The sequence below is a fragment of the Coenobita brevimanus genome, chromosome 28, assembly GCF_032717465.1.
Source record: "Coenobita brevimanus isolate Jiangsu-jjx chromosome 28, ASM3271746v2, whole genome shotgun sequence".
NCBI lineage: Eukaryota > Metazoa > Arthropoda > Malacostraca > Decapoda > Coenobitidae > Coenobita > Coenobita brevimanus.
The window spans coordinates 24,080,763-24,090,282 of record NC_136981.1 but is presented as its reverse complement, the minus strand read 5'-3'; positions in this window follow the sequence as shown (position 1 = coordinate 24,090,282).

Sequence of the window (9,520 nt, the reverse complement as noted above, 5' to 3'; positions counted from 1 at the left end):
AACCCTTCTGGTACGATAACGACTCTTTCCGTATCCTTCGCGCAAATGCTAAAGAATTCTAAACATACTAAGAAAGCCTCCTCCAAATAAAGATGTAATAAATCACTAACTTTAAACCAGTCAGCAAGAGCATGACTTTCTTGTATTCTAATTATTGACAGACGGATTTTTCTACTTTATTTTGGCCTAAAATTGCTATCCTTCTATCTTGAATGCTGAGTTATAACAATAGTATTATCACTATAATATGATGCCAGTCACGAAGAAGTGCAACAGAAAGGATGTACAGCCACAATATTTTCTTGCTCTGCCACTGAGCTACGCGAAATAAACTGAGAAAGGATGAAAATTTGGGCCAGGTAAAAGTGAATGAACTATAGTGTTAGGTTAGTTTATATATTGCGGTATCATAAAGACCAAGAGTAATCTCGAGTCGTAAATAAAGTTTGCTTGTCTTTACGTTGTCTATTTACTTATCTGTTTGTCTATATGTCTATCTGCCTGTTTATCTAGCTATCTATTGCCCTGTGTATCAATATACCTGTTCATCTGCGTGTATATCAAACTATCTATGTCTGCCTGTATACCGATCTACTTCTTTGTCTATCTGCCTGTGCATCGATCTGTTTATTTCTACACAATTCTCTCTCTGCAGGTATCCATCTATCTATCTGTGATTCTATATACATCCATAATAACATTGATACATTACCTGCAAATTCCTTCATAAAACTGATAGTCACCCTTCATTCCTTCACCACGACACAGACCATGAGCTTATTGAGGGAATACTATTCGGACGGTGCCCTATGACTGTCTAACTTCCCTTCACGGTTTGCCATGCGTGGGTGCGTTTATGCTTGATAACTTCCTGATTCACTAAATTGTATCCAGCCTCACTATGCATTCATTGACCATTCCTCTTGAAGACCACAGCTTTCCTTTTAGCTAAATTCACTTTTGGATTTCGTTTCTTATACACACTCCCAAACACATTCACCAAGATTTGCTACTCCCATTCACCTTCTCTGAACAATACTACTCCCTTTCATCTTCAGTTAATAATATCACCAAGCAATAGTACAGGCCGTTTCCAAACTATACCTTCTCTCACTAACGACACTTTACCATCTATTACTCTACCTTGTATATCCTTTATAGCTTCATCCATATTTAAGCTGAACAGTCACGAAGACATGACACATCCCTGTTTTAGTCTAACATTTAAATATAAGAAATCACTATGATTACTCTCCACACACATTACTGTCCTAGTGCTGTCATATATACTTCTGACAGCATTCAACAATCCTACCTACTTGATGATATTTTCAGCACCTTACACATTCCTTGCCTCTCTACTGTGCCACACGTTTTCTTTAGATTCATAAAGACACCATTATTTTTTTTTACTTTTCTACAGATACTCCATGTCCGTATAAATACCGGATCTATGCAAACTGTTCCCTTAGTAAAACCCTCTTGCTTATCAAATAATTCCTCGGTTATTTTCCTAACTCTCTCAGTAAGCATCCTGAACAACATCGTACCATACAGCACTCTCATTTGTGTTGGTCTCGAACCCACCTCACCATTGCAGGTCTACAAGTGTGTGGCTGTCACGTAATTACGACGTTCTTTCAATGGATCCACACACACCGACCGATTGCAGTGTGAGTGGTAGTGCAATAAAGCTGTCCCGCTCACTGTGGTGGACAAGTTGCATTCTTATATCCAGACAGAAACATTCTCTCCTTTCTCTCAAACCTTTACAAGTCCGCTCTCACTTTCACCCAAATCTCATCTAAAACATATCAATTGTTTTGACATAAAAAATATCCCATTTACTATATGCTTATATATTTCTGTGCAATGTATGTTCAGTACCACCGTATATTACAAAAATAGATTTTCCATTTTTTTTTTTAAATACAAACTTGTGATTTCTCAATATATCAAGATAATTTTGTTGTCTCATCATTTGTTGTCTCATACATATATGGGGACAAGGGCAACTTCGAACATTTTCTGGGCAGACTCCTTCCGCTCCCCAGTGAAATGTGTTCCCGTACACTTATTTCCATAAAAGTTGAGAGTTTGACTCAAGATAGTATAGCATTTCTTAACGCTAAATTAGCCCTAGAATAACCTCTAAATATTCAAAACATCTTGTGGGACACCCTGAATGAAGGTGCAATATGAAAATTATATAACAAACCAAGAGGTGCTACGAAACCTCGCAAGCTGAGGAGAATGTGTCTATATGGGTCGTTTATAAGTGGCATGGATGGCTGCGCAGCACCGCTTCGTCAGCGAGTTATTATAAAATAACTCGCTGACGAAGCGGTGCTGCGCAGCCATTATTGCATTAACATCTTCTCGTGTAATACCGTATTTAAATATTGACACTCTGCACCAGTATTATACAAGAGGATAAAGAGGTACAGTACAAAGTAACGAATAAATAGCCAAAAAAGAAGTATTATGAAATCCCCAGAGTCACTTGGGATGATTTGCAGAATAAATTGTCAATAATGAGATGCAACAAAATCACCAGTGTCACATGTAATGCAGTATCCAACAAGAAAGACAGCACTCAGCGCATAGCTCCGTCAACGCCTATACCAGACAACACAGACCACTACCAAAATTTAACCCATTTGCTCCAAGCGTCCTCAGTATGGGGCGGAACTGGGCATTTTCAAATTTTAATAAAGGAGACCCTGGGTAGGGACCTATGAGCTTGGCGACTATGAGCCAATAGGGGGAGGGCTGTACGCTTAGTGCCCCTCCAGCAAAATCCCTCGCACAGGAACTCTGGGAGCTAATGGGTCAATCACCTCTTCCTTGGCTCATGACCCACATATCCACAACATTTCACTGAAGTCCATCAATACCTTTTTGAGGGATCTTGTGAACAAACAAACAGACAAACAAGGGTGAATACTTAATCTCCTCCAACTTTCTTCTGCGGAGGTAAATAGTGACATTTCTTGCATCAGTAGCACACAAAAGGATATTGAGGTGCATGTGTAAAAAGAAATCGCCTAGACAGAGAGGGTGCGAAATCTTCAAAACCACTTAACAATTTGAAGGATAAATCGCCAAGGAAGAGGTGCTACGGATTCTCGAAAATCACTTATTATATAACCCTATGTCCCTCTACTATGTCGAGGAGGCTTCGGCCCTCACTCAGGCAGTTTGCATCAACAACACACGAGAGGCTACTGGGGCGTAACGTGCAGAATACAACGCCAATAAAGTGGTGCTGTGAGTAGTGTGGCTGTGTGCTCGCTTCCCTGGGCATGTTACAGGGAAGTGAAACGGATGGCACGGGGGAGGGGGAATGGTGGGTATGGTGGTGATATTGTGGTGGTGCTGGTGATAAATAAGGGGGTTACGGTGATAATAGTAATGATGAGGCGTTGGTGTTGATATTATTCATTGTGGGAATGATGGAGATGGTGGTAGTGGGGGTGGTGATGGAAGTGGTGGTGATAGGTGTGGCGCCATGTGGCGGTGGTGTTGGTGGTATTCATTGTGTGGGTTGTGATGGTGAGGTTGGTGGTATTTTTCGTGGGGGTGATGGAGATGATGGTGGTGAAGGTGATGGGTGTGATGGTGGTATTGGTGTTATTCATTGCTGGGGTGGCGGTAACTATGATGATGGTGGTGATGGTGATGGTGGTATTGTTTGTAAGGGTGATGGTGATAATGGTGATGACGGTGATGATGCTGATGCTGATGATGGTTTTCATTATGGGGGTGACAGTGGTGATGATGATGATTGTGATGGTGACGTTTGTAGTAGTCATTGTGGTAGTGATGATGCTTGGTGGCGGTGGTAATGGTGGTATTTATTGTTGGGATGATGGTAATATTGATGGTTGTAATGGTGATAGTATTATAAGGATGGATCCAAGTTGTTGGTGGTGATAGTACTGTTAGTGGTGATGGTGTCTGTCGTGATGGTAATGATGTTGGTGATGCTGAAGGTGAGGGTAGTGATGAAGCTAATGATGATGCTGATGGAGAGGGTAGTGACGATACTCATGAAGATGGTATTGGGAATGCTGGTGGTGATGGTGGAAATGGGAGGAAATGTGAAGTCAGTGGTGGTAGTAGTGGTGGTGTAAGATGGGGATGATGTTCGTGATGATGTTAATGATGGCGATAATGACGGAAACGTTGGTGGTTAATGTTAGGGAGGGGAATATGGTGGTGGTGGTGGAGATAGTGATAGCCTCCTGCAGCATATGATTTTACAGGTGGTCGCCCTGGCATTAAGACTGATGCGGAGTGCATAGAGTGCCTGACAACATTTTAACCCTTTTAATACTAGGCAGCCTTCTGTATTTTGCTAACACCAAACTATTTTGTCTGGTGGTGACGGGATAGAAAAATATGTCCATTAACTATTCACTACCGAGACCTCTATTGCATTGCCTTGTTCCATCCGACAAAGATATTATCTAGAAATGAATCGCTCAGAAGCAACGGTCATTACCACCATGAATCCTATGAGGAAGCTTTTATTCTGGTTACCGCCATATGCTCCTGGCCAGGGAAGTATGGATATAAATGGGCGACTTCGCTGCCTAGTTATGCAGTCATCCTTCAATCACCTTCCCATCCCCTGAAAAGAGAATGTTGGACTGCAGGATGAGGGCAACTTCAGCATGCAGTCCACCGGGTTCACGATTCTTATGAGCCTGGCTTTGAAGCTATTACTATTGCTATTACTACTACTACTACTACTACTGCAACTACTACTACTACTATTACTACTACTATTCCTACAGTGTTACTGCACTACAAAAGGTCTATCCAAATCCTAATACAAACGTCGGATGATGGTAAGCTCAACGTATCACTTCATGCTTTAAACGATGAACTCCACTAATGTCGGAATAGATTAAAGTGTACTGGAAGAAGATTGTGTGTTTGTATGGATATCTGTGGGCTTATTGATGAACAATGGATGTGTAATTAATATGCAGAAAATATTTTAGCCTTGATTTTTAAAAGAGCTGGGGAAATTAGATATCTGAGGGAAGCACGTGAAGTTACGGGGAGAGATAGACAGACAAATGAGAATGCGAAAGAGTGTTGTGGTGCTGATGCGAATGACAGCATTAGATGAACACAAAGAAGGTTGGCAATGTGGAGAGAATTGAGAATGAGACACTGACCAGGAGAGCATGATTGAGATGGAGGGGGGGAGGGGTAGGGGAGACCGAGGAGGAGATGAAGAGATAGGATTGAGACTGTGAGGGATAGGGGTGTACTGTATGTTGGAGAGACGAAAGCCATACGGCGGTGAACAGGGTGACGTGGAGGCGATTCCTTTGTGGCCGCCCCTAATGGAATTAATGCGTCTGGAGGTAAATAGACAGACATACAGACAGACAGACAGATAGATAGCCAGACTGATCGATAGATAGATAGATAAATAGGTAAATGGAATTTTAGTCTTAACTCTTACGAGGGATGACCGGACATATATTCTTTTCTACTGTAATTTCGTGCAATACTCCCTTCTTTCCACCGGAATACTGCCTGTCGTCCTTTAAACTTGTTGGTTACAGGGTCAATGTGGCGCCGTGAAGCAGAATGTGCCCTGTTGATGCGAGGCTGTGTAAGTGGTGCACTGTGTATAAGTTATGTAGATATCCCTCCGAAACACACACACACACACACACACACACACACACACACACACACAGCTCTTTTCATACTCCATACAGTACCACTGACATACACATATCTTGTCAGCAGATGGCATTGTGAATGAGAACAGTGAGTGCAGTCCACGCATACACTCACTGTCCCTTCTCACAGATCTCTCTCGGTAGTTGTTAGTTTCAATGGAAGAGAAGGAGTCTGGCAGTGTAATGTTGATGTGTGGTGGTTGTGTCTGCCAATGTAGCTGTGTTGGCGGCAGGGCGTGAACAAGTTACGGTCAGCGTCCTGAATTATATCCTGATCGACAAAACATTAATGATCATTTGCAGTTTTAGCTGGTGTGGCAAATATATTACAGTCAGTCGTAAATGTTTTCCAAGTCTATAATTAAGTAAGCTGGATATTTATTCGTCAGAAATTTGATGATATTTTTATAACGTGTGACTCATTTGGACGTCAGTGTCTATGGGCTGCTTTTTTTTTTTTTTTTTTTTCTGGTTATTCTGCTGATAGTTCTCCTGTTTTGTGTCTCCCATTTTCCTTTTCTGATCCTATCCAGTTCATTTACAATGTTGGAAATAACGTTTTCATAATGATGGTGGTGTTGGTGGTGGTGGCGGTGCAAACCTTATAATAATATTCTCTGGTTGTTATTTAAATACTTCTTGTCCACTTTTATCTCTCCCGCTTCCTGTTTATTATCCCTTTCCTACTTATCCTTTGTACACTCCTTTTCATTTCGGTTCCAATACACTTCATCCTGCTCTTTCAGTTAAGCTTGCTCTTCATTTCACTCATCGTCTCAGTCTTTTACTTCTTTTTGTTTTGGTTCCGATTCACTTGAGCTTATCTCTTACATTCACGTCTCTGTTCATTTCATTCTTCGTCTTTCTCATTCACACCATGTCCTTTGCTTTCCGTCTCATTTGAGTCTTAGCTCTTATTCCTCTTCACTCAGCATCATCCCTACACCTTCATTCTTACTGGTCAATTTCAAGAGTTCTTTCATATTCCTTCCCTCCCATTCGCTTACACTTTTAGCCACTCCAAGCCTCTATCCTTCTTTCGCTTCCTGTTCTTTGTGGAATCGCTTAGTTTTTCTTTCCTCATTCTCCTCCAATTTCAGTCCACTTCATAATTTCTTTCCTCTCTCCCATTTCCATATCTTACCGTCCATACTCATTGTTATAAATATCGCCCGCCTTTATCAAGGCGGAACGATAATGTTTTTGCCCTCATCTGTTTGTCAGTCGGTATGTGTGTGTGTGTGTGTGTGTGTGTGTGTGTGTGTGTGTTCCCAGTACTGTATATCTCATGAACGGCTTGCGCTATCAACATGAAGCCTTCAGGGTATCAAGATATGGCCAAAATCTTGGACAAGTTCGAAAATGGGCACTCGGGGTCAAGGTCAAGGTCACCAAAATGGCTGCCAAGTACCAACTAGGTTTTATCGGCCGCCTTTAGCACCATTATACCTCATGAACGGCTTGAGCTGTCAACATGAAACCTTCAGGGTATCAAGATTTGGCCAAAATCTTTCCCCCCTCCCGCCACCCCGTCCTTTCGGGGGGATCACCGGGCGGCGCCCCCCAGGGGGTCGGGGGTGCAATTATCCGGCCCCTCCAGAGGGGGGGGGGGCACGCTTGTAACTTGGCCAACAGCATATTCTGGCGGGTGATTAGCATCCGGCTTCCAAATACTTTTCTTTCATTTTTACCTGTACTTGGAAGCTACTGCACCCCTTCCATTTTATCACACTTTTTCTCCGCTTCTTTGTCCCAGTCCTTTTGTACTCCCAATCTCACTCCATCATCTTCGTCCCTTTTCCATCCAGAGCTCATCTCTCACATACTACCAACCTCTCCTTCTTACTCCCAGTCTCTCCCTTTCAAGAATACCCTGTTTTTTTTTTCATTAAACCCCCCTTGCAGCTAACGACACCTCGCTTTGGCGAGGCGCTGGGAACAATATGGAGGTTCACAGCACAGGGAAGCCCTGCAGGGACGGTTCCTTGCCTGCAGTTGATGAGACCGTTCGGCCTGACATTCTAGGGTTGATCAACACCAACAACAACTAACAGGATCTTGCTCTACCTCCCACTGCTTGCTTCCTCCTACTCCCACTCCCCAACTATCCTTTTATTTCTAGCCTTTTCATTTCCCTCAGTAATATTTTCTCCCATTCATTGCCTCTCCCTCTCACTCGTAGCCTCTCGCTTACACTCCGTAGGTCCCCATCTCTCTTAAGTCTTTCTCTTTCGCTTCCAGCTCCTGGTCCCTCTCCCTCTTCCTCGTAAACTGTAGTTTTTCTCTGTCTCTTCTGCTACCTTCCCCTCTCTCTTCCCTTCACACCCAACCCTTCCTCTTAATGCCAGCCACTCCATTTCTCTTAGCCCTCCCTCTCACTCTCTCCCCTTACGCCCATCCCCTCACTCTTGCCCACACTCCACTTCCCCCAACAACAGGCAACTCTACACTTGCTGGAGGTGGAGAGAGAGTTAGTGTAGAGTTACAATAGCTTGCGAGTGATAGTGTGCTGCTGCTGCTGTTGTTGTTGTTGCCACTGGGCCTTGTGTACTGATCGTTGGCCCAGCACTCGTGGGAACCGTACCGTGAAGTTTTGTTACCATGGAGATCTACCGTAAAGAGTCCTGCTACAGAAGTAAAACGCGAAGTTCTGCTGCTGATGAATCGTGTATGTTGAGGTTTTATTTCCGTAGAGGCGTAGGGTTCTCCAGAGGCTGTGTAGTCTGGGATCCTGTTGTCTCGGACACGTAGGAATCTTTAGAGGTACTACACTTGGGATTATGTTGCCATGGAGACATAAGGATGTTTAGCGTTTCTTGTCATGGAGGCGTAAGAATGTTCAGAGATATCGTACAGTGAGGTTCTGTTATCATGGAAACGTAAATTTGTATAGGTTCCTTAGCCATGGAAACGGGGAGGTTTAAGTTGTTTTGCCATGAAAACGTTGGGATGATCAAGGGTACCAGAGTGTGGGGTGTCGTTGCCGTGGAGACGAGGGCATGTTTGGGGTTTGTTGTCATGGAATCGTGGGGATGTTCAGGCTCTGTTGCCACGAAGAAGTATAATTGTTTAGACTGTTTCTATGAGTGTTAGGGGTACAGCAGTGTGAAGTGTTGTATGAATACAATGTAAAGGCCCACTCACACTGAAGTTGGAGTCGACATATTCTGCTGAAAATTGTCTCATAGTATTTATCGGGATGAAAATTAGCAAAATACCCTCGTGTTTGTATGCTGTGTTTTCGGCATGCTTCTCTCATGGTAGGACATAATGTACGTTGCAGTAAGATAAAGTGAGCTGCATTGTGATCCATTAAAAAGAGATATTCTTTTCTAATTACCACTCCGACTTTCACGAGCGGACAACTTACCTCACACTATCCGAAGGAGGATCGGTGTTGTTGATTTAATGCTATTCAGGGACTAGGACTGGTCATTGTTGCGTTGTATGTCTGTCCAACCTACAGCTACCGCAAATTGACTTAGGACCTCTCCCTACAAGATATTAAAAAACACAGAAATCATAGTATATCACGATGTTTGTTCATGAAATGCCATTCATTAATATGAAAAATCATGTTTCCCTTGTTTTTCAGGACCAGTTGGATGCGTTTTGGCATGGAATCACTTATATCTCAAAAGTACTCTAAGGACATTTCTTTGCACCAAACATTTGTCAGTTCATTCTTGAGGTTGTCCAGATTGGGTGTCTTCCCTGCCATGATTTTCTTCATCTTTGCCCAGCAGTTTTCTATCGGACTTACAGTACTTTGCATTCAATTCCAACAACACTACTATCGCGGCCGGTTC